Below are 25925 nucleotides of genomic sequence, written 5' to 3' on the forward strand. Positions count from 1 at the left end.
TAAATAAATAAATCGGAGGAACATTTAGATGGGTGGGTTAGTAAGTTTGCAGCTAACACAAAGACTGGTGATGTTATAGTCAGAGTAGAGAGCTGTTCAAATTTTCACCAGATCAGTTAGAGATATGGGAAAAAGAATAACAGGTGGAACTGTGATGTATTGCACCATGGGAGGTCAAATCTAAAGGGACAGAGTACAGTTAATGGAAGAGCCCCCTAACATCAAGGAACTCCATGGTTTTGGCCATGTTATCTCCTCTCAATTACCATTGGGCAGGAGGTAGTTCCACACCACCATATTCAAGAACAGCTTTAACTATTCCGTTATTGAGCCAATGTGCACAACCCTAGTGACTACCTTAGTTACAGCAACACTATGAACACTTTGCACCACAATTAGCTTTGTATTTTTTTGTTTAATTTGCATGCTTCTTGTATAATTTTATGTATTTTATGCTTGATTTATGCTGTTCGTGTGAATGTTGCATCTCTAATGCTATATGCCTATGATGCTGATGCAAGTAACTTTTCTGTTGCACCTGCACATACAGTACGTATGTATATAACAATAAATTCAACTTGACAAAATTGGTCCAATTCTATAGCTCCTTGAAAGTGGCCATGTAAGTACAGAGGATTTTGAAGAAAATATATGGCCTGCCTTCTTTATCTTTACTGGTCAGGGCATTGAGCATAAGGAGGTCATGTCACAGATATATGAAACTTTGTTTTGGCAGCTCTTTGCTTAAGAGTATTGTGTGCATTTCTGGTTGCCCCATTACAGAAAGTATGTGGAGGCTTTGTAAAGGATGCAGAAGAATTGTTTAGAGGGTATGGCCTATAAGTAGAGGATAGACAAACTTGGGTTGCTTTATCTTGAGCAGTGACGTCTGAGGGGAGATTTGATAGCAGATGATACAATTATGAGAAGCATAGATAAGAGAGACAGAATACTTTTCCCGTAAAATTATCATATACAAGAGGAAATGAATTGAAGATTCCAGCTGGGACGAGACTTCCATGAGATAAGGAGAAGTGCAGGGCAAGAGCTTTACACAGAGAGTATTAAACATGGAAGCAGATATATTAGTGGAGTTTATGAGGCTAGTAGTGTCATGGTCCGGTCTGTGAAGACTGCATTCCGGTTCACAGTCCGGTCCATGGACTCAGGACTCCAGGTCTTCCAGCAGTCCCTTGTTTGACTAAATCAAAGGCACCTGATTCCCATCTTTGGGCTTGCAATATAAGTAGCCTTGGGATTGAGTGTCAGCTGCCGGTTTGTCTTGTCAGTCTCCTCCCCCCCCTTCCCCCCCTTCCCCCCCTTCCCCCCTCCCTCCCCCTCCCTCCCCCTCCCTCCCCCTCCCTCCCCCTCCCTCCCCCTCCCTCCCCCTCCCTCCCCCTCCCTCCCCCTCCCTCCTCCTTCCCCCTCCCTCCTCCTCCCCCCCCTCCTCCTCTCCCCCCCTCCTCCTCTCTCAGAGCAACCTGCTGATGGAAGGCTAGTGAAATCATTTGTGATATCTAGGCCTGGTTGGAAGACCACAGCTTCATGGAGCCTTGTTGCCACTCATTGGAGTAGTCTTTGTGGTATGGGTTTAGCTGTTTCCTGGGCCAGTTGAGTGGCTGCCAGCCACTCTGAGCTAGGTGGGGATCTGGCTGTTTCTGTAGCCAGCTGAGGTTGCTGGCTGAACTGAGACTTAGAGCTACCCTGGAGTAAGTCAGGCTGTCTTGCTGTTGCCCTGTGGGGGGGGGGGGGGAGGGGTGGGGGGGGTCATGTCTTGTCCTTGCCTTGCCTCTGTTGGGTAAGTTTGGCTGTCCTGCTGTTACCCAACAGATGGACCTGTCCCACCTTTGTGTGGAGAAGTTGAGTCCTGGCTTGTCTTAGGATAAGTCTCGGCTCTCTGTCGATATTCTATCCTGTCTCATGTTAGTGTTGTGTTACAGATTGGTCCTGGCTTGTTGAAGGAAGGATAAGTCCTGGCTCTATGCTGATGTTTAGTTCCCAGTCTGTCTCTGAGTTCCAAGAACCCAAGCCCCGACGATCCCGCAGCCAAGCTCCAAGAACCCAAGCCCCGACGATCACGCAGCCAAGCTCCAAGAACCCAAGCCCCGACGATCACGCAGCCAAGCTCCAAGAACCCAAGCCCCGACGATCCCGCAGCCAAGCTCCAAGAACCCAAGCCCCAAGACCCCAGCCTCTAGCCATGTCATGTCCTTGCCTGGTTCTGGGGTCTGAGCCTGAGGCAAGACCCAGGTTTTGGGTCATTGTCCAGTCTTGGGCTTGGAGTCCAAGCCTTGTCTCCTAGTCCATGGTTCCTAGTCCTGGTCCTACTTTCCCTAGCCCAAGTCTGCGTTCTTGTCCCTGCTCCTGGTCTGAATCCTGTCACATCCCTACTCTAGTCAAATCCTGTTCCTTGTACTTCAGTGTCTGGGTCTTGCATTTGGGTCTGTTTCCAGCACCCCATTGTGGCAGGTAGACAGGCACATGGATATGCAGGGAATGGAGGATAAATGGATCATTTACAGGCAGAAGAGAATGAGTTTAGTTTGGTATTGTGATTAGAGCAGACATTGTCTATTTTAGTGTTGTTCTGTTTTGTTCTATGTTCTAAAACTGTAATGGCTGGAATCAGACCTTATGCATGAGAAGATAGTTTTGGAATTTGTACATTTGTACATGGCAATGTCTGAAGCCCAATTATCTTTAGCGGCTTTAGTAATGACCTTCTTTCCATCACACTAGAAAATCAATGATGTTTGCACAATCTTCAGTTCCATCGACAACTCCTTAGTGAGTGAATCAGCAATTGTCTGCAAGACGTAGACAACAGAACTATGGAAAAACAACTTCACTGGATCACATGATAGGAACCAGCTTCCCTCTTTATTGACTGTCTATACTTCTCATTGCCTCAGTAAAACAGCCAGAACAATCAAAGGCTCCAAACACCCCAGTTGTTCTCTCTTCTCCCTTCTCCCATTGGGAAGATGATAAAGGCCTGGAATCACATTCCATCTAGCCCATTGAGAGTTTCTATCTCACATTTATCAGTCACATAAATGGATCTCTTGCACAACAAGGCTGACTCTTGACCTCACAGTCAAGATTATCACATCTGTTATGATCCTGAACTTTATCTTTTACCTGCATTGTGCTTTTTGGTAGCTTTTACACTTTATTTACCATTGTTATTATTTTACTTTATTCTACTTCAATGAATTACCAATGCCTAGTCTTCCAAAAACTACCTAGAGGGAGTGGGGCTTACTATTAACCAGAAATTCAAACAGACCAGCTTCATCAATAATGTGGCTAAAAGAGCAGACCAGAGGCTGTTTCCTATGGTGGGTGACCCACCTCTTGATTACCCAAGGATTTTTCACCAAGGCAGTTGTCATAAATGAAATTGAATTATCTCCAATGCCCAGGATGAGAGCAGCTTCAGTGACTCCACAGAAGGTGGACATCTAGATAAAAATAGTCTGATTATCTCCTCTTCCAATATCCTGAATATTCACTCCCCTCACAACCAGTAGAACAGACTGCAGTGTGAATACTTTACAGAAAGTACTGCAGCTGATTGCCTAGTTTCTCTGACAATATTTCTCAAATCCGCAGCTTTCAGGACAAGCTAGCAGTTGTTCACATGTATTATCTTCAAGACAAGCATAGGGAACAAAACCAACCACTGCAGTAGGTCAATAATTTGATCACCACCTTCTCAAAGGAAATTGGGAATGGGTCTTGGGAATGCAATCTTACTGAAGCTGCAAGATTGAGAAAATTAATAATTATAGAAACTAATTAAAGACCAGGTCAACTTTGAAGGAGAAGTAAACTACAAATCCAGATCTGAATTGGAATAATTTCAAGAATTTTTAATATTGACTAGAGGTAAGCTGGAGTACTGGCAAATAATTGGCTAGATTAACCATTGGTATTCTCCATACCTTGTGGAGACAGATTAAAACAATGTCTTGGAGAGGATTCATATTCAGCCACTCAGTCAAGAAAGATGAAATAGTATGGGTGGAAAATTGTCAATAATGACTGCTGGTGATGTACAAGAAGTGATTTTGGGTATTATTTGTATACATTTATAAAGCAGAATGCTATTCTTCATTCCAGCAAATAACAGAAAAATCCAATAACCTTCATTTGGATTTCTGTAGTTCCTTTAATGCAGAAATCATGAGAGGGAGAACACTAAATATTAAATGATGAGTTTAGAATATGACCAAAGCCTTGCTAAAATTAGAGACAAAGAGACAGTTGTACAAAGCATAGTGGCAGATGATAATAAAATAGGTCATATTATTGGTCATCAGCATGCCAAGGGCTGGCAAATGGAGCATAATTCAGTGTGAGGTGTGGCATTTTGGGAAGACAGCCCAGGGTATTACATTCCCAGATAACAGTATTGCCCTGCAGAGCTTTGTGGAACTGAGGAGTACAGATGCATGTTTTCCTGAGCAGGGCATCACAATTGGAGAAGGTAGTGAAGAAGGCATCTGTCTCATTGACCTTCATCAGTCAGGACACTGAGTGTGGAAGTTGGGGTGTTACGTTGCAGTTCTACAAGATATTGGTGGTGACACATTTGAAAGGTTGTATTCAATTTTGGTTACCCTGTAATAGAAAGAATGACATTCAGCTGGAAAGAATAAACAAGGAAATTTACAAAGATGATTTGTAGGACTGAGTCATGGAGAGAGGTTGAGCATAGGAGAATGAGGGGGTGGATCTTATAGAGGTGTAAAGATCATGGAGGGCATAGATAGGGTCATTGCTCACAGCCTTTTTCCCACCACTGGGTAATCAAAAACTAGAGGGCATATGTTTAAGGAGAGAAGGGAGAAATTTAATAGAAACTTGACGGGCAACTTCTTCACCCAGACGGTCATCAATGTAACATCATAAGACAGAGGAGCAGAATTAGGCTTTTCAGCCCATTGGGTCTGCTCCTCCATTCCATCATGGTTGATTTGTTATCTCTGTCAAACCCATTCTTCTACCTTCTTCCCATAAACCTTGATGCCCTCACTAATCAAGAGCTTATCAACCTCTGTTTTACATATACCCAATGACTTGGCCTCCACAACCATCGGTAGCAATGAATTCCACAGATTCACCACTTTCTGGATAAAGAACTTCCCCTCATTTCTGTTCTAAAACGATGTCCCTCTATTCTGACGCTGTGCCCAAAGGTCCTAGACTCCTCCACATCCACTCTATCTTGGCCTTTCAATATTTGAAAGATTTCAACAAGATTCCCCCCCACTCCTCATTCATCTAAACTCCAGTGAGTACAGACCCTGAGCGGTCCAATGCTCTTGTATGTTAATGATTTCATTCCCAGAATCATTCTCATGCACCTCATCTGGATCCTCTCTAAAGCCAGCACTTATGTAAGGGGCTCAAAACTGCTCACAATACTCCAAGTGTGGTCTGACCAATGCATTGTAAAGCCTCAGCATTACACCTTTGCTTTTATATTCTAGTCCTCTCGAAATGAATGCTGACAGTACACTTGCCCTCCATACTACTGACTCAACCTGCAAGTTAACTTATAGGGGATCCTGCACAAGAACTCCCAAATTCCTTTGCACCTCTAATTTCTGAATCTTCTCTCATTTAGAAAATAGTTTGTCTTTATTCTTTCTATCAAACTGCATGACCATATACTTCTCTACACTATATAACATCTGCCATATCTTTGTCCATTCTCCTAATCTGCCTCAGTTCTTCTGCACACACCCTGCTTCCTCATAACTACCTGTCTCTCCAACTTTCTTCATAATGTCTGCATGCTTGGCCACAAAGTAATCTTGTGGCATGAATCAATGTGGCATAATCTGCCAGAGGAAGTGATTTGAGGCAAGTACATTTACAACATAGTAAAGGTTCTTGGACAGGAGGATAGGAAATGTTTAGAGGGCTACATGGCCAAACGCACACAAATAAAACTAGCTCAGATAGGTATCTTGGTTGGTATGGACCAGTTGGGCTAAAGGGTGCATTTATGTGCTGTGTGACTCTATTATTCCCTGACTCATGAGAATCGCTTCAAGATTGTGGTGTGCCCAGTCACCACAGCCACTCCATCTCCAGCTAATAGTGCACTTGGTCATCCTTCATATCATTCGTATGATTGCAGTGACACCTCTGGATATTATGAACACCAGCTACTTCAAGTCTACCTCACCAATGAGTTTCTGTATAGCAGACCAGATGCACAGATTAGGCTTACTGCATACCAGGTTGTCACCTGCTACCACCATCCAGGGAAGTAAGTGTTGGAAGCAGTGCACGCAAAAACAGAAATGTGGTAAGTTTGCTTGTATTTGTGCAAGACTAAAGGTGAAACCCTGCAGACCCACTGCTGCTTTCAAACGTTTTACTGCTAGAAAATAAATTTGGTTACTTGTGTCTGCAAGTGAATCAGCGTGAGATTAAAGTCTGCGGCATGCTCATCCTGACAGAAACAAGGATACCATCCCTTAAGTGGACACCCAGCTGGGGGGTTATATCTCTTTTCAGGCTGATAGAAAGGCCACAACCTTCAGTAAGACCTAAGGAGGAAGACTATATATCTATGTTAAGAAGAACTGGTGTGAACCCTTTGGTAGTGGTGAGCCACTGTTCAACTCTGGTAAAGATTTTAACAGTGAAGTATAGCCCTTCTATTTTCCAAGTATTGTGGGAAATAAGGTTCACGGGTTCGGTGTGTGGGGACAGAAGAGATTCAGTGCCAGTAACTATTTATTTACAAGACAAGACAGACACTAAACATTCAGTAAATACTTCAAGCTAAACGTGGGCACAGTTACTTACCTAAGCTGAGCACCTGAGGTAACGGGAGAAAACAGACACTAAACACACACAGTGGTTAATTCTTACCTAAAGTGTGCAATAGGCCCTCTTCACTGCAACGTACCCTACTGTCTTCTGAACCCGTTCATGGAGGTGGCTACCCACAACCACGACTTTAACTTTGAAGAATATGCAGGATCTGTGACTAGCTAGATAGAGGAGTGCACTGTGGATGTCTCTGCTGTTGAACACATCTCTGTGAGGGCAAATCAGAAGCCATGGTTGACAGCAGAAGTTAGGCACTGCCATGAGATCAGGTTGCAGCCTTCAGTTCAGGGAAAAGAAGATGGCTCTTAGGTTAGCATCAGGAAGGGAAAACAGGATTATTCACAGAAAATGCAGCCATTTCTGTGGCACCAGAGATACATGGTGCATGTGGTGGGCATTCAGAAAATAATAGTCTACAAGTCCACCCTGCATGTCAATGTCAGTGATGCCTCTCTTCCTGACAGGCTGAATATCACTTACACACAGTTTCTTGCACAGAACGATCGGTCAATGAGGAAGGTGCCCCCTCTCTCTGAGGAGCAGGCACTCTGTCTGACTGCAGCTGATGTGAGGAAGACCCTCGACAGGGTCAATCCATGTAAATCTGTGTGGCTGGTTAACTTACGGGGTCAGGTGCTGAAGGACTGTGCAGCCCAGTTAACAGAGGTTCTCACAGACATCTTCATCATCTCCAGAGAACAGCCATCTGTCCCCCGAGACTTCAAGGCAGCCACCATCTTCCCAGCATCAAAGAGGGTGACGGTAACCTGCCTTATCAGCTACCGTCCAGTGTCACTGACCTCATCAGTAATGAACTGACAATGACATAGCCTTGGCTCCATTTCCACTCCATCTGGCCCCACCTGGAAAATAGTGCCTCATACTTAGGGATTCAGGAACAGCTTCTTCCACTCTGCCATCCGATTTCTAAACGGATATTGAACACATGAATACTACCTCAATACTTTGTTATTTCTCCTTTTTTGCATTATTTATTTTAACTATTTAATAGACATACAGTATATATATTTTAGTTCAGTTTTTTCAATACTTGTCGAGTATTTCATAGTACCGCTGCAGTAAAGTTAACAAATTTCACAACATATGCCAACGATATGAAACTGGATTTTGATTCTGATACACAAGGATGCTGCTCATCAGCTTCATCTCAGTGTTCATCAGAATCAGGTTTATCATCACCGACATATGTTGTGAAATTTGTTAGCTTCGCAGCAGCAGTACAAGCGATACTTGGTAATGTAGAAAGAAAAAAATTAATAAGTAAACCAATTACAGTAAGTAGATATAGGTATATAAATAGATTAAAAATAGTGCAACACAGAAATAATATAAAAAAGTGAGGTAGTATTCATGGATTCAATGTCCCATTTAGGAATTGGATGGCAGAGGGGAAGCAGCTGTTCCTGAATTACTGAGTGTGTGCCTTCAGGCTTCTGTACCTCCTTCCTGACTGTAACAATGAGAAGAGGGCGTGTCCTGGGTGATGGAGGTCCTTAATAATGGACACCACCTTTCTGAGGCACTGCTCCTTGAAGATGTCTTTGATACTATAGAGCCTGGTACCCAAGACAGAACTGACTAATTTTACAATGTTCTGTAGCTAATTTCAGTCCTATGCAGTAGTACCTCGCCCCTCCCCCCCCATACCCCACAGTGATGTCTCCTGCCAGAATTCTCTCCATGGTCCATCTATAAAAATCTCTTCAAACTCCTAATGAAATATAGCCACTGCCTTGCCTTGCCTTTATGTCTGCATTGATATGTTGGGAACAGGTTAGATTATCCTTCAGAACTGGCGGGTAAACTCTCCTCACTGAGTCTCAACTCCTCTCTTCGTAACTGGATCTTGAACTTCTTAACAGAAAGACCGCAGTTAGTCTGTGTTGGTGGCAGTAACCCTAGCTCCATTGTGCTCAGATCCAGCGACCCCACTGCAGTTTGCTCAACCCACTGTTGATCATGTTGTTGATACATGACTTTACTGATAACCAATTTTTAAAAGAGCCCCTTTGAGGGTGCCCTGACCAGCTGCATCTCCATCTGATGCAGGAATTGCAAGGCACCTGCCTGTGAGACTCGACAAAGTATTGCAAGAATGGCTAAGTGGATCATTAGGGCTTCTCTTCCACCCATCTGAGAACTTTATCAGGAGTGTTGTGTATGCAGGGTCCTTTGCACTGTAAAGGATCCGTTTGACTCCAGCGGCCTCCCCCCCCCCCCCCCCGCATCATCAGGCAAGAAACTGTTTTGTTTGGTGGTTACGTGTATACAGTTGAATGACAATAAACTTGAACTTGACTAAGGGGAATTGTTCAGAGATATGAGATATGAAGGACCCATCTCTGACAGCAAGAGGAGGGTATGCACAAAAAGTGACACACATGGTGCAGCTCCTGTGCTGTTTGTGTGGAGTTTGCACATTCTTCCTGTCATTGTGTGAGTTGCTCTTGGTGGTCTAGTTTCCTTCTACATCCCCTAGGACATGTTGGTCAGCGGGTTAGTTGGCTGCTATAAATTGCCCATGGAGTAATTTACCAGGCAGCTGATTAAAATGTGGAGACAGTGGAGTTACTGTAGAATTAGTGTAGAGAACATCAAATAGTTACTGTAAGATTAGTGAAGAGAACATAGAACATCAGAGCACAGGAACAGGCTGATTGGTCCAGGTATTTATAATGAACACAATGCCAAAATAAAGTAATTCTCTTCTGCCTGTACATGATCCATATCTCTTGATGTCCATATCTATCCAACAGCCTCTTAAAATCTGCAATCATATCTGCTTCCACTGCTCCCCCCAGCAGCCCTTTTCAGACACCCACCACTCTCTGTATGAAAACAACACCCGCCCATCTCCTTTAAAATTTCCCCCTTTTGCCTTAACTGTACTTTTTTTTAGATTATGACGACACGCAGTCCTCTTTTATTGTCATTTAGTAATGCAAGCATTAAGAAATGATACAATATTTCCTCCGGTGTGATATCACAAAACACAGGACAGACCAAGACTGAAAAAATGAACAAAACAACACAATTATAACATATAGTTACAACAGTGCAACTTCTTGATGAAGAAGTCCATGAGCACAGTAAAAAGTTCAAAGTCTCTCAAATGTCCCACATCTCACGCACACGGGGGAAGGAAGAAAAACTCACTGCCATACCCAACCACGGTCCGACTCTGAGTCATCCGAAAACTTCAAGCCTCCGATCAGCTCTCCGACACTGAGTACTGAGCGTCATCTCTATCCGAACGATTTGACCTCAATCTCAGTTGCCAATAGCAGGCAAAGCCAGGGATTTGAGGCCTTCCCTCTGAAAGATTCCCGATCATGCAGTAACAACAGCAGCGAACTGGTGTTTCAGAAATTTTTCCAGATGTTCCTCTGTGCTTTCACATCCGTCTCCATCAAATCAGAATTGTCCACGGTCCCTATTTTACGGATACAATATCATTTTTCACCGGAGGGCTGCGCACATGGCACGCTGCTCTCTCTCTCTCCTCCTGCCGTCAACACCATTATAGGATTTGACATTTCTATTTCGCTTATCCTTTTAAAAAAAAATTTAAAAAGTTTCCTTAATGTTGATGCTAAAATTTTATCTAAAGTTCTGGCCCGTAGGATGGAAAATATCTTACCATCTATCATTTCTGATGATCAGACTGGTTTTTATTAAAAACCCATATTCTCATTTTAATATTTGTCGATGGTTAACTGTCATTTATTCTCCTTCTGAGGAGATATTGGAGTGTATGATATCCTTAGATGCTGAGAAAGCTTTTGATTGGGTTGAATGGCATTATTTATTTAAAATCTTAGAAAAATTTAATTTTGGCTCCAACTTTATTCAATGGATTAAATTACTGTAATTATCCCCTTTTGCTCGGGCTCTTACTAATTCTCAGAATTCTAAACCATTTAAACTTCAACGTGGAACCAGACAACGTTGCCCTTTGAGTCCTTTGCTTTTTGACCTGGATTTAGAACCTTTAGCTATTGCTTTTCGAGCATCTAATGATATCACCGGTATTTTACGGAAGGGTACTATCCACAAAGTTTCACTTTATGCGGATGATTTATCGCTTTACATTTCTAACATCGAAACTTCATTACCTTCTGTGCTTTCTTTATTACCTTGTTTTAGTCAGTTTTCTGGATATAAACTGAACCTACGCACGAGTGAACTTTTTCCTTTGAATAATTTGCCATTAACTGACATTAACCATCTTTTCAAAATCGTAAGAAACCAATTCACTTATTCACAATTCACAATTACTAAGAATTATTAATACTTAAAGAAAATGTTCTTACTTTATTAAATTATATAAAAAGAACGTTATCAAATTGGTCCCCCCTTTTGTTATCATTGATTGGCAGAATTAATTCAATTAAAATGAATGTTTTACCTAAATTTATATACCTCTTTCGGGCATTACCTGCTTTTATTCCTAAATCCTTTCTTGACTCTCTGGACTCTATCCTCCTATATATGGAAAAATAAATGTCCTTGATTGAATAAAGTCCATCTCTAGAAAGTTAAAAAGAATGGAGGTTTAGCTTTACCAAATTCTGGGTTTTATTACTGGGCAGCTAATATATGGAACATCACGTTTTGGTTATACTATATTAACCACGAGGACTGTCCCGGCTGGGTTTCTTCAGAAGCTAACTCAGTTAATAAATTTTCTATTATATCCCTACTGGGATCTTCACTTCCTTTATCCTTAAGTAAGATAACTGAAAATGTAATAGTCAAATATACTTTAAGGATTTGGATACAATTTAGAAAACACTTTGGTTTATTGAGATTCTCCCTTTCTAGTCCCATTTATAAAAATTTTAAAAAAAATTAAGCCTCCTATGACTGATGTAGTCTTTAAACAATGGGAAAGATTGGGCATTACATGCTTCCGGGATCAGTTTGTGGGAGGAAGTCTTTCTTCAGTTAAACAATTGTCAACTGAATATAGTTTACCAAAAACCCATTTTTTTCTCAGTACTTACAAATCAGAGATTTTCTGCGATCTCAATTATGTACATTTCCTAATAGACCTGATAACATATTAGATGAAATTCCTAATATGAAACCATTCTATAATGGTTCAATATCCAGTATTTATGATATGTTGTCGGGAATGAGAAATGATTCTTTAGACAAGATTAAAAATCTTTGGGAACAAGATTTACAGACCTCAATTTCTGAAGAAACTTGGAGTGAGATTTTTAAATTGGTTAATACTTCATCACTATGTGCTCGTCATTCCCTCCTACAATTTAAAGTGGTTCATAGGGCTTATATGACCAAGAATAAGTTATCTCGTTTTTATAGGGATATATCTCCCTACTGTGATAGGTGTAACAATGGAGAAGCTTCATTTTCTGAATCTAACCAAGATTTTCAAAATTTGTGGGGGCCGTTTTGAAATTATTTTCATAATCTTTGACTTGTTAAAGTACAGAAGTTGGTTAATAGTATATTTTATTATCTGATAAGTTTTTTCCTTTTTTTTCCCCCCAAACAGCTTTAACTTTGGTAGCAGGTGTAGATCCTTTTAAATAAAATTATTTATATTCTAATATACGAATTAATCTAATCCATATGAATATAGAGTGAGTTCATTAATGTGATTCAATATACTGTATCTGGTATTATTATATTTTGTTTTATAATATGCATTCTCTTGAACTCTATCCTTCTATATAGAAATCAATAAAAAATCTTGGAAAAAAAAGAAAGACATTTCTAGCCTTCGTATGAGATTCCGACTCTCTACTCTATCTATGCCTCTCATAATCTTTTATGTCCTATCAGGCTTCCACTCAGTTTCCAAAGCTGCAACGAAAGGAACCTAAGTTTGCCCAAATGTCCTAATAGCTTATAAACCCTAATCCAGGCAGCACCCTGGTGAATCTCTTCTGCGCACTTTCCAAAGCTTCCACAACCTTCTTGCGATGGGTGTGACTGCATTGCACTCAATGAGCCAAATTAGGATGAATAAATCCCCAGGGTCTACAAAGTGCACCCTTGGACCATGTGGGAAGCAAGTGCAGAAATTGCCACGGCTCTAGCAGAAATATTTAAATCATCCTTAGCAACAGGTGAAGGGCCGAAGGATTGGTGGATAGCCAACATTGTTCTACTATTTGAGAAAGACTCTTAAAAACAAACCAGGAAATTATAGGCCAGTGAGCCTGACATCAGTAGTGGGAAACCTATTGGAAGCTCACTGAAACCTATTCTAAGGGATTAGATTAATGAACATTTGGGTAGACATGGTTGCTTTGCTTTCCAACCAAAGGATAGTCAGCTTGGCTTTGCACATGGTAGGTCGTGTCTAATCAATCTTATAAAGTTTTTCGAGGAAAGTAGATGAAGGCAAGACAGTGGATGTTGTCTACACGAACTTTAGTAAGATGTTTGGCAAGCTCCTACATGGGAGGTTGGTCAAGAAGGTTTCGGTAAACTGGATTAGACATTGGCTATGTGGGAGAAGTGGTAATAGATGGTTGCCTCTGACTGGAGGCCTGTGACTAGTGGAGTGTGGCAGGGATCCATGCTGGGTCTGTTGTTTGTCATCTATATCAATGATTTAAATGATAAAGTGGTTAACTGGATCAGCAAATTTGTGGATGACACCAAGGCTATGTTCACACTAGACAGGATAATTTTGAAAACGCCAGTTTTGCGTAAAAACGATAGGTGTTCACACCAGACATTTTTGAAAATACCTCCGTCCACATTAAAACGGGTATTTGGGTGAATCTCCTCCTACTGGGCATGCGCAGGACCCATCTACAGAAAACAACCGAAGAGGAAACAGTATACTTGGTGCGCGTTTGTCCAGTCACAGACTAGAAAAACTTAAAGGGAAATTGCCAAACAACGGACAGCTGTTGGCTGTCGCGCAGGAGAACTTAAAACTAAAAGAACAAATACGGGAGCGTATGGAGGCGACTGACAGGGAGTTCACAGACAGTATGACCTGGCTGACGATGAGCACTGAAAAACTGACTAACTCTGCTGCAGAGGGATTTGCAATGATGAGGAATATGATGTTCCCCCTGCAGTACTTTTCACCGCCACAATACCAGCCTCTCAGCCACTACAATAGCTACACACGGGCACACAGACCCCCAGGTGGCCCCACCAACATCTTCCCCTCTCCCACAGGGGGGTCACCCTGGAAACATTTCCTACAGCCGTAGTCTCTTCACTGATGAAAGGGACGACAGCTACAACTAAATGCAATAAGGCTTGTTACTGGGCAAAAGTGAAATTTGCTGTTACCTCATTTGTTTGCCTTTGTTTTTGCCATGTCTTTGTGTATTATTTTGCTGTATTTAACATGTGCAATAAAATGAGTTACTGGGAAAAAGTGATTTTATTTTTACCTGAGTAAAAGTGAAACTTACAATTTTCCTTTTTTTGGCCTTATCGTCTTCACACCTATGCCAAGCATAAGCTACTACTTAAAAATGACATTTTGGAAGTAGTGACAATTGCATCTATTGAATGTTTGCACAAGCAATACATTAATAAAGCACCTTGTTAAATGTATAAAACATGTCTGCATCAGTGTTATCTTGTGTTTCCATACAATGTTACGAGGCTGTTACACATCTATTGTCAGATGTTGTTATGGTGTTGGAGGCTGCATTCAAGAAAACAATGAAATGCTGCGCTGCCGCCACCATCTGTTCCGGCACGTCACGACAGCGGTTTTAAAAAAGCTCCGGTTACCCCGTACACACTATACCGCCCAACCGGTGTTTTTAGATTTAAACACTCTGGAGAGCGTTTTAGAAAAGCTCTGTTTTTGGGAGAGGAAAAAGCCATTTCAGTATGTACGGAGGGTCAAAACGAAGAGAAAAAGCTTCGGTTATGGACTTATCTGGTCTAGCGTGAATGTAGCCCAAGATTTGGGGTGTAGTGGACAGCGAGGAAGACTGCCATGGTTCCAGCGGCATCTGGACCAGCTGGAAAAATGGGCTGAAAAATGTCAGACAAATGTGATGTGTTGCACTCTGGTAGAGCCAACCAGGGTAAGTCTTACGCAGTGAATGGTAGAGTAATGGCGAATGCAGTAGGACAGAGGTAACTGGGAATATAGGTCCATAATTCTTCCAAACTGGCACCACAGATTGATATGGTTGCAAAGAAAGCTTTTGAACTCATAAATTGAAGTATTGAGTACAGGAGATGGGATGGTACGCTGAAGTTGTATAAGACATTGGTGAGGCCTAATTTGGAGTACAGCATTGTATGCAGTTTTAGTCACTTACCTGCAGGAAAGATGAAAATAAGATTGAAGGAGTATAGAGAAAATTTACAAGAATGTTGCCTGGTCTGGAGGACCTGAGTTACAGGGAAATATTTATTAGGTTAAGACTTTATTCTTTGGAGCGTAGAAGATTGAGAGGTGTTTTGATAGAGGTATACAAAATTATGAGGGGTATAGATATGGTAAATGCAAGCAGGTTTTTTCCACTGAGGTTGTGTGGGACTATAACTAGAGGTCATGGGTTAAGGGTAAAAGGTGATAAGTTTAAGAGGAACATGAGGGGAAACTTCAGTCAGAGGGTCATGAGGATGTGGAGTGAGCTGCCAACGCAAGTGGCGCACGTGAGTTCAAGAGAAGTATTCAATAGATAGATGGATGATAGGGGTATGAAGGGCTATGGTCCCAATGCCGGCTGATGGGAGTAAGCATTTTAAATGGTTTAGTACAGAGAAGCTGTGCCGAAGGACCTATTTCTGTGCTGTATTTTTCTACGATTCTCTGACTGTAATGATGTAAATGGATGGTTGATGGGTGGCAGAGAACGGGTGGCTGAATGTTCTGCTTCCATAAAATTTCTCCCTAAAAGACCAGCGTCAGAAATTAAAGTGTGCTGAATATTATATTTATTAGGCATCTGTTAGTCTCGTGAGGCCATGGATTTCCGCCCTGGAAGATTTCCAGGGCACAGGCCTGGGCAAGGTTGTATGGAAGACCAGCAGGTGCCCATGCTGCAAGTCTCCCCTCGCCACGCCACCGATGTTGTCCAAGGGAAGGGCACTAGGGCTGATACAGTTTGGCATCGGTGTCGTTGCAGAGCAATGTGTGGTTAAGTGCCTTGCTCAAGGACACAACACGCTGCCTTAGCTGAGGCTCGAACGAGCAACTTTCAGATCACTAGACTGACACCTTAACCACTTGGCTATGTGCCAAGACAGTATAGGCTTGTAGAAATAGTGTGGATCAACATCATAAAGTGATTGCAAAAGAGAAGTATGGATTTTAAATGTATACCACTGAAGCACATATAGAATTAGAAGTGGCAGAAGCAGGGTGTGCAGTCAGAATCTTTTTCCCATGGAAGCCATATCAAAAACAAAGGGCATATTTTCCAGGTGAGAGGAAGAAATTTTAAAAGAGATTTGAGGGGAAAGTTTCTTTACATGGAAAGTCGTTGAAATCTGGAATTCACTGTGAGAGAACGTGGCGGAGTCATGTACAGTCCACAATGCATTTAATTAAGGAAGGTGGTGCCCCAGCAGTCACAGTCTATATCAAACATTTGAATGACTGGATCCAGTGCATAATGCAGTGCCCAGGCTTTCAGATGATGCCAAGTTAGATGGCAGTGTGGGCTGAAGATCCAAATTAAGTCCATGTGAAGGCAATAAAGAACTAAACAAAGTATGGGAGGCATATAAAGAAATGTGAAAGAAATTCCTTTATGAGAAGACGAGCATCGGCGATCCTGGAGAAATTGCCTTACAAGATGACCAGCATCAGTGACTCTGGATAAGTTGCCTTACGAGATGGAAACAATCAGTGACTCTGGAGACGTTGCCTTAGGAAAAGACCAGCATCATTGACTCCAGAGAAGCTGCCTTACAAGATGGAAACAATCAGTGACTCTGGATAAGTTGCCTTAGGAAAAGACCAGCATCAGTGACTCCAGAGAAGTTGCCTTACTAGATGACCAATATCAGTGACTCTTGAGAAGTTGCCTTAGGAAAAGACCAGCATCAGTGACTGTGGAGAAGTTGCCTTACGAGATGGAAACAATCAGTGACTCTGGAGAAGTTGCCTTACTAGATGACCAACATCAGTGATTCTTGAGAAGTTGCCTTAGGAAAAGACCAGCATCATTGACTCTGGAGAAGTTGCCTTACGAGATGGAAGCTATCAGTGACCCTGGAGAAGTTGCCTTAGGAAAAGACCAGCATCAGTGACTCTAGAGAAGCTGCCTTACGAGATGGCCAGTATCAGTGACTCTGGAGAAGTTGCCTTATGAAATGGCCAGCATCCATCTTATAACCACTGAAGGAGCTGTGTGAGGGACTTAGAGATGAACTTGCCAAGACTGCAACTCAGCCAGATTCATCTAGAGTGCCTAATACCTTAATATAGGCAGTGGGGTTTGGAAGTTGTAAAAGTAAAGGGTTGTGCAAATAATTAAGAGTTGTGAAACTAAGGATTTGAATGATTGCTTGAAACCACGTGGTGAATCTTTGAGATATTTGAATCAATCGTGATTAATAAAGAAGTGTATTTGTTAAGGGAAAGTCATTGGTCTGCATTATCATTTGTTGCATTGAATTGGCAATAGAATGCCTGCTTAACTTCAGGTGTCAGTATTCGGAATTGGTCTGTCAATGTCTGTTTAATTTTCCCTCTTCCGTTGGCTGGCCACAGCTCCCAGGATGTCTGATGAAGTAATTCCAGCATGGGTGTACAAGATATTGATGAGAATTGGATTGAGAAAGTAAGTGGTAAGTCTGAATCTGTTATTCAGTTATTTTTGCATGGGTAGAGTGTTTCCTATATGAGCAAGCATACTTGGCCTTGATGGCAGTCTGCCATTGAGTCTGTTATACATTACTGTAGAACTGAACATTTTGCTTTATTTTAATGGACTAGAAGGTAGATTATTAAAACCCATGACAAGGCAGTATAAAATATATTGGGATAATTCATCGTCATCATCACTACATTGATTGAGATGCAATCACTCAAGTTTGCTCAGTACTTTTTTCTGGGTAAGTTGTTTTCTGGGTAAGTAACAATGTGTAGCTGAAAATGTCTAGAAATAAGTGCTCTGTTTTCTGTGTTATATAATTGAATTTTGATGGGGGTTTTTTTGCATATCTCTTGAAAATGTGGTCATTTTAGGGGAGCAACACACAAAATGCTGAAGGAATTCAGCAGGCCAGGTAGCATCTATGGTAAAAAGTACAGTTCATTTTTCAGGCCGAAACCCAGGGTTTCACCATTTTGTGAAATATGACACAGCACTTCTAGCGAGAGTACTATAACACAGAAGGAGGTTCATAGGTTTGGGAAGTGAGGCAGAAGACACTGATTACAAATAAGCACATAAGTCATTTATTTACAAACAATGAAAGATTCGACAAACATCAAAGTCTCCCAAATTTAAAAAATACTACAAAACTAAATATTCATCAAACAGGTACTTGGCTAAGAGTGCACGTCTGGCGCATACTTCCTCAAAGGCTATTCGTGACCTCAATGTGAAGCCAGCCCTGGGGATGAAAGAAAGGAGGCCGAGCTTCTTGTACATGATATCCTTATACCCATGAGGTGCCTGAAACCGGACACACAAAGGAACCACTGAGAAAGAGCTGCTGCGTGCTTCAAATGGTCCAACAAATGACCAGCACAGTAGAAGCGACTTTCAACCGACAAGTAGATCGACCCCCCCACATGACAAGTACATCCCATTTCATGTATATAGACAGAAGGCTGAAACCATGCAACATTATTTTTGGTGAAAGAAAAATAATTAAATTAACAAATAAAATCATTGGAAGTTTATAATGAAAGTTCATCAATCAAAAACGTTAATCCTGTTTCTCCCTCCACTGATGCTGCTTGACCTGATGCACTGGTTAGTTCATAATTCAAACTTTCAGAATTTGTAATTATTTGCTATTTGAATGGTCATCAAGTGTTCATAGCTTGAAATGTATGTGGAGTTACATCATCTATTCACCTGAAGCACTAAAATAGTAATTGCGTTACATTTTGCTGATTCAGAATTGGTGTTGGCAAGTCATAGTGTTTTCATAAATCTTCATTGTACACAGAAGAATCAGGCGTTGGAGTAGGCCTCCAATCCCTACATGACTGTCTGCCATTCAGTGTGATCATCAATGATCAATGCTGGCCTCAGCTCCTGTCTCTGCAGAAATAGTTTTAACAAACTAGTCAAGTCTTAGGAGCTTAGGATGATGGTGACTTCTTTGCCTGCACCTTCGGAAACAGCTCTATTTCTATCTTTAATATCTCTTTTTTTCCTCCTTTTCAGGATTCTTTTGAAGACCCTGATCTGGAGTTACATGCTGACTTTGGTTCTTTGCGGGAATGAGACCTGCTCTCAGGGCCTCACGACCAATTGGTTATGGATTTTTTTTGCCAAGGACATGGCCTAGAAGGTGGGTGGATTTGAGGTCGACGCCACTGCAGAAAACTGGTGTGCTGTGGGAGACAGAAGATCATAAGCAACAAGTTGGCTGCTGACTGTGTGTCCAGACACCCAAGGTCTTTTGGGCACAGAGCTCGGAAAAAGCGACGCAACAGATTCTTAACATCGTAAATCAGTGAGTTTGTTATATCTCCCATCTTGCTGTGAAATGGGGACACCTTCTTTCCTTTATTAGGGGAGGGGGGGAGGGGGAGGAGAGAGAGAGAGAGAGAGACAGACAGACAGACAGAGAGACAGAGATTGTGGTAGGTTGAATTACCGGGTGAACAAATAGTCTTTGGGGTACCGCAAGTCTTTGTCTTTATTGATGCTTTGCTGCACACTTGCGTGCTCGGTGGAAGGTGCAGATGCTTTTCTGCTGGTGGGGGAAGGGTGGGTCATTGCTTTGCTGCTTATGCGTGGGAGGGAGGAGTTGGAGGGGGCTTTGGAGATCTAACATTTAACTGTCATTCATCCTTTGGGGTACTTCTCTACTTTTGTAGATGCTTGCGAAGGAAAAGAATTTCAGGATGTAAATTGTATACATTTCTCTGACATTAGATTGAACTTATTGAAGTCTAGTTAAATCAAGTTTATTGACATTTGTACAACTACTGTGAGGTACAGGAAGAATGAAAGACTTGTATGCAGGAGTATCACAAGCACGCAGGTACAGACAACACACAGAATATACACTCGGTGGTCACTTTATTAGGTACACCTGTACACCTGCTCATTAATGCAAATATTGAATCAGCCAATCACCATTCAGCAACTTGGTGCATAAAAGCATGCAGATATGGTCAAGAGGTTCAGTAGTTGTTCAGACAAAAGAAGCCATCAAGCACTGTAAACAGTGCAGAGGAAGACTGGGGAATTTGGGAACCTTCAAAGAGGCAAATGGTCTCTGTCCAGACCATAGAAGACAGTTTAAAAATGGTAAATTATGAAAGTTGCTTAATTAAAGTTAAGAGTATTCCAGCAGTACAACAAAGGAATAGGTCCTTTGGCTTAGAATGGCGTAACAATGTGTTGCGAGAAAACAGCCCTTTCGGCCCTATTCACTCATGTTGACCAACCTCAGCTATTCCCATTAGCCTACATTTGGCACAAATCCCTTTAAACCTCTAGTCTTTCTTATCTACGTATTTATCCAGAACTCTGTTATTGTATTTGCCTCAACCAGTTTTACTGGCAGTTTTTTCAATATATGCATCACCCTCTGCATGAAGAGTTTTCCCCTCTTGACCATTTAAAATCATTTCCAGCTGATATTAAATCTATGGCCTCTAGTTTTTGCTTTGTTTTCACTGGGAAAATGATGGCGTGCATTCACCCTGTCAATGCCCCACTTAAGTTTATATGCAACTCTAATGTCAACACGCAGTCTCCTATGCTTGAAAGAATAAAGTCTTAACCTGCGCAATCTCTCCCCATTATTCTGGCACATCTCGAAGTTCTGCATTCAGTCTATGATCAACAGATGGAATATTTTCCCTGATTGGGCAGTGAGTTCAGAAACACGTGAACAATACTGTATAGTGAAGATTGGCATACTGCCATTTGGAAACTTTTTACATATATCAGGATGGGATAAATGAATTATGGTGAATGTTTATATTGACCATAATTCATGTGCATCCTCGTGAAGCCCACTTTTGTTAGGTTCCTGGACCAATTCTGTGGCATTTTGGCAAATATTGCAAATAAGGCCATGCTATCTATTGGCTATTCCAGAGTTCAAAATCCAGAAGGGATACAGCTAGAGTTGTTGTTACTGTGATACTGATGGGACTTCTTTGAAGTTTTGAAGCTATTTCTTGCCTTGTCAGAAACATTTCAGGTCCCTAATCACCCAACATGATGGGACACCTATACAAATAAATATGGGAACAAAGATATAGAGCTAAAACTTTTGTCAAGCCTCTTTGCATAGACAAATAGAGGTTCCATGCTAGAAAAATGTATCTGGTGTATAGGGGACTACTGCTTCAAAGTAAACAATGCACTAACCATTGTAGTGAAAATTTATTGCCTATCACATCACTTGTGACACAAATTTTCTGGGAAGTTTAATATCAAATGAAGAAATCCCAACTTTCCTAATTGCAACCACCCAGATATCAGACAGGTCCAACTAGAGAATCCAGAGTCTAGTAGCAACTAGTTGCATCTGTCACCATTACATCTGTCTGTAGGGGTGTTCGGCATTTCTACATTGCTGCAATTCTCCATCCCATTCCCACCCTGGCCTGTCTATCTGTGCACTTCTGCATGCTTACAACATGCCCCAGTGTAAGCCTGAGGCAGAGTAGCTCACATTCCACCTTCCATACACTATATCGAATTCTTTATCTCGGGTAACTGCCCTTCTCCATTTCTATATGAGAACTGGCAATTTCTGCTGCAAATGGTCCTTCAGTGACAACAGCCCCATTTTGCTGTCTCTTGGCCTACTGGTATGTCCTACAGCCCTGCATTTTGTCCTGAGAAGGGGCAATGAGAAAAATGGGACAAAGAAATTAGGCAGCAATTATTTACATGCATCCTAATTAGAGATAATGCTAAACAAAGAATAGGAGGATGAATAGTCAGTTTTAAAATGAGCAACCTCACATGCTCTCAGCTGATACAGATACCAGCCATCTAGAAGAAATGACAGGAAAGAGGTGCAAGATTAAATTTGAGAATATAATTTTAAAATCTATTTCTATTGTGTCAACTCCATAGCATTAATCAAAAGCAAGTAAAATGTATTGCACTTAATACAAAATGTAATGCTTATTAATGTAGGTTAAAAAATTTAAATTGAAGTGATTTTGTGTCTATAATTAGATTCTGGCAGGGTTGCTTAATGCTCTGAGTATAATGTAGCTTCTGTTGTGCTATTTAGTCACACTGGTTTGATCTTCTGTGCTAAATAGAATGATGGCAGTCAGAACATCATTGTAATCGGTGGCAGAATCTCGGGTTTTAGCCAGAGCCACACAATCCCAGACATATTCCAATTCAAAATTCATGCTGAAATCTGCAAACATTGCCATAAGAGTAAGGAAAGCAGACCAATGCTGCCATAAATTTTCAAACTGCCCATCACAATTTTGAGTATGATACATTTTTGATAAAATATGAGGTGAAGCCAGTTAGGCATTTCATTTGCAAAATGTCAACAGCCATGAATTGTGTCCAGCGTGAATGAGTCTCTTGAAAAACAATGGCAATAAAAAAGGGAAAAGAGGCAGCCATTGATTGTGGAATTACCTAATTTTAGAGACGCCATTGAACAGTTTGGTACAGAAACCAAGCAGGCATTTCCATCAAATTGCCAGTGAGTGGTCGTTATTTAGTGTTTATTGCTTAGATTTTTTCAGGTTCTTTTATTCACCGAGTTCATCTGAGGCCTCCAATCCAGAGCAAGGAGATTGCAGTTACATGTCACAAGTTACAGATGGCATAGCTAAGGAAATCCCCTGATGACATGACCGTCCATCTGTAATAATCAAATCAAACAACAAGTATGATGAAGTGCTCTGCATAATTGGTTTGGGCATTTTAAAGATTTAAACCTTTAAAAACGAACAATTTGATACATTCATTGGGAGACATCGAGACTGTCATCCTGAAGAAATATCAAACACGATTAAAATGTTCAAGGCAAAATTTAAATGTTGTAGAACTAAATTTTGACACCCTCCTTTTATATCAGAATCAGATTTAATATCGCAAAGCATATGTCATGAAATTTGTTAATTTTACTGCAGCAGTACAATGAAATGCATGTGAAATGTGGCTCGTTAACCCCTCGCAAACAGCCACTGGACTACATGGTGAGAAACCCACCTTTCTCAAGTTTCATACATCTTTGGTCCCACCAAACTTGTGAAGTTGGGATGTCTCACCCACCCAAACCCTGGATTGTGCGAATGTAGTGTGATTTACTGTCCAGGGCAATTGCCCGTTGGCAAGAAATAACAGATCGTACCCCGTATACAATTATAAAGAAACATATTTAAGAATGTTAACTTAAGCAAACAGTTATTAAAGGAAAGAAAAAATTAACAAAAAGGGCCCATTATACTTAAACAGTCACCTGTGCACGGTGGAACTCAAATCTTCCAGAAGCTATTGTTTTCAATGTACACACTATGCCTCGTTCTATTCACTGCTTCCCTGAAAAAAACTTCCTCTCTTGGGCTCCATTGGATCACACATTCCCACCGGGTCGAATCCTAAGGCCAGTTCTCTCGAGCTCTCTCTCTGTCCATCTCCCACCAAAAAAAGACCTTGACCTCAGCGTTCATCACAAAAACTCTCCCCCAGCATTCTCTAGAACCTTCTCCCAGTTCTACTCTCCTAACTTTCCTAAGCATCCCTTATCTTTAACGGTAACTCAAACACTGCCAGCGGAACACAGTGCTTCTACAGAGAAAAACCATTACATGAAATTCCCTACAACATCAGCAGTAAAACCTTTACCAGGGTATTACATAAGATAAATAAACATAGGGAAAAAACTGAGCTACATTAACTGAGTTTTATATATATATATCTGTTAAATAGTTACGTTAAAATACGTAGTCCAAATAACAAAAATAAAAAGTGGCAAGGAAGTGGTCACGGGTTCAATGTCCATTAAGAAATCAGATGGCAAAGGGGAAGAAGCTGTTCCTGAATCACTGAGTGTGTGCCTTCAAGCTTCTGTACCTCCTTCCTGAGGGTAGCAGTATGAAAAGGGCATGTCTTGGATGATGGTGTTCCTTAATGATGGACACTGCTTTCCTAAGGCACCACTCCCTGAAGACGTCTTGGATACTCTGGAGGATGGTACCTATGATAGAGCTGAATAACTTTAAAAGTTTTTTATCTCGATCTTGTGCAGTAGCCCCCCCCTACATTATTATAAATAGAATTATTTGTGGCCCACTTGATAGTAAGGGCATGGCAAAATTTAGAAATGCGGTAGTAATTAGTCAGCACAGGTGCAAGTTTTTCCCTGTAGAATAAAGCATGTTTGTATAGCTGTTAGCAGCTCCATTTTGAAAAATTCTTTAACTTTTTTCCCCCAGATGTCCAGTTTTCTATGCAATTGCCTGGTTTGGTAGCAGACAAATATGACAAACCAGGCTATTGAATTATGCCCCCAGTAGGCTGGCTTACTCTTTCATTCTGAATATGCAGGCTGGTCTACTTCATTCTGATTTACACTTTCTACACCATTCTCTGTCTATTCCCTCTACCTGTCTCGACATTTCCAATCCCTCTTGTTTGTCCATTTTCCCACAGGAAGCCTCAGGACTATTTGCAGCAATCACTCTTTGCAATGGTGAATATCACATTCATATGCAAAGATAATTCTCCCAATTTCCTTGTTGAAATGATGACTAGACACATTACATTTATATCAAGGAAACGGAAATAAGGAAAGGGGGATAAAGAAAAATCTTAGAAGAGAACAAGCAGACATTTTAGCAAGATAGATCCATCGATACATACAATGATTCATATGAATGATGAACAGAAGTAAGCCAACTGACCCCTCAATAGTTTCATAAAATCACAATCAGGTTTAATATTACCGGCATATGTTGTGGAATTTGTTGTCATGCAGCAGCAGTACATTGCAATAACAATAATAAAAACATTATTATTATGAATTACAGTAAGTGTGTGTGTGTATTTGTGTGTATGTATATGTTTTTAAAAAGTTAAATAAGTGCAAAAAGAGTGGGGAAAAAAGTAGTGAGTTAGTGTTCATGGGTTCAATGTCCATTTAGAAATCTGATGGTAAAGGAGAAGAAGCTATTTCTGAATCATTGAGTGTGTGCCTTCAGGCTCCTGTACCTCCTCCCTGATGGTGGCATTGAGAAGAGGGCATGTCTGCGATGATGGGTGTCCTTAATGATGGATGCTGCCTTTTCGGAGCATTGCTCCTTTAAGATGTCCTGGATGCAGGGAAAGCTAAAGCCCATGATGGAGCTGATTGAGTTTACAATTTTCTGCAGCTTATTTCAATACTGAATCAAGAAGTTACCTCTCCGTCACAGTGGTGTCAAGAAAACAACGTCTTCCTCAATGTCGCAAAAACAAAGGAGCTGGTTGTGGATTACAGGTAGAATGGAGACGGGCTAACCCCTATTGACACAATGGATCTGGGGTTGAGAGGGTAAACAGCTTTAAATTCCTCAGCATCCACATCACCGAGGACCTCACGTGATCTGTACATACCGGCTGTGTGGTGAAAAAGGCACAACAGCACCTCTTTCACCTCAGGCAGTTGAGCAAGTTTGGTATGGTCTTAAGAACTTTCTACAGGGGCACAAATGAGAGCATCCTGACTGGCTGCATCACTGCCTGGTATGGAAACTGTACCTCCCTTAAACACAGGATTCTGCAGAGAGTGGTGTGGACAGCCCAGCGCATCTGTAGTTGCGAACTTCCCATGATTCAGGACATTTACAAAGACAAGTGTGTAAAAGGGCCCAAAGGATCATTGGGGACCTGAGTCACCCCAACCACAATCTATTCCAACTGCTACCATCTGTGAAACAGTACCACAGCATAACAGGA

This window comes from Mobula birostris, chromosome 3, assembly GCF_030028105.1.
Source record: "Mobula birostris isolate sMobBir1 chromosome 3, sMobBir1.hap1, whole genome shotgun sequence".
Classification (NCBI taxonomy): domain Eukaryota; kingdom Metazoa; phylum Chordata; class Chondrichthyes; order Myliobatiformes; family Myliobatidae; genus Mobula; species Mobula birostris.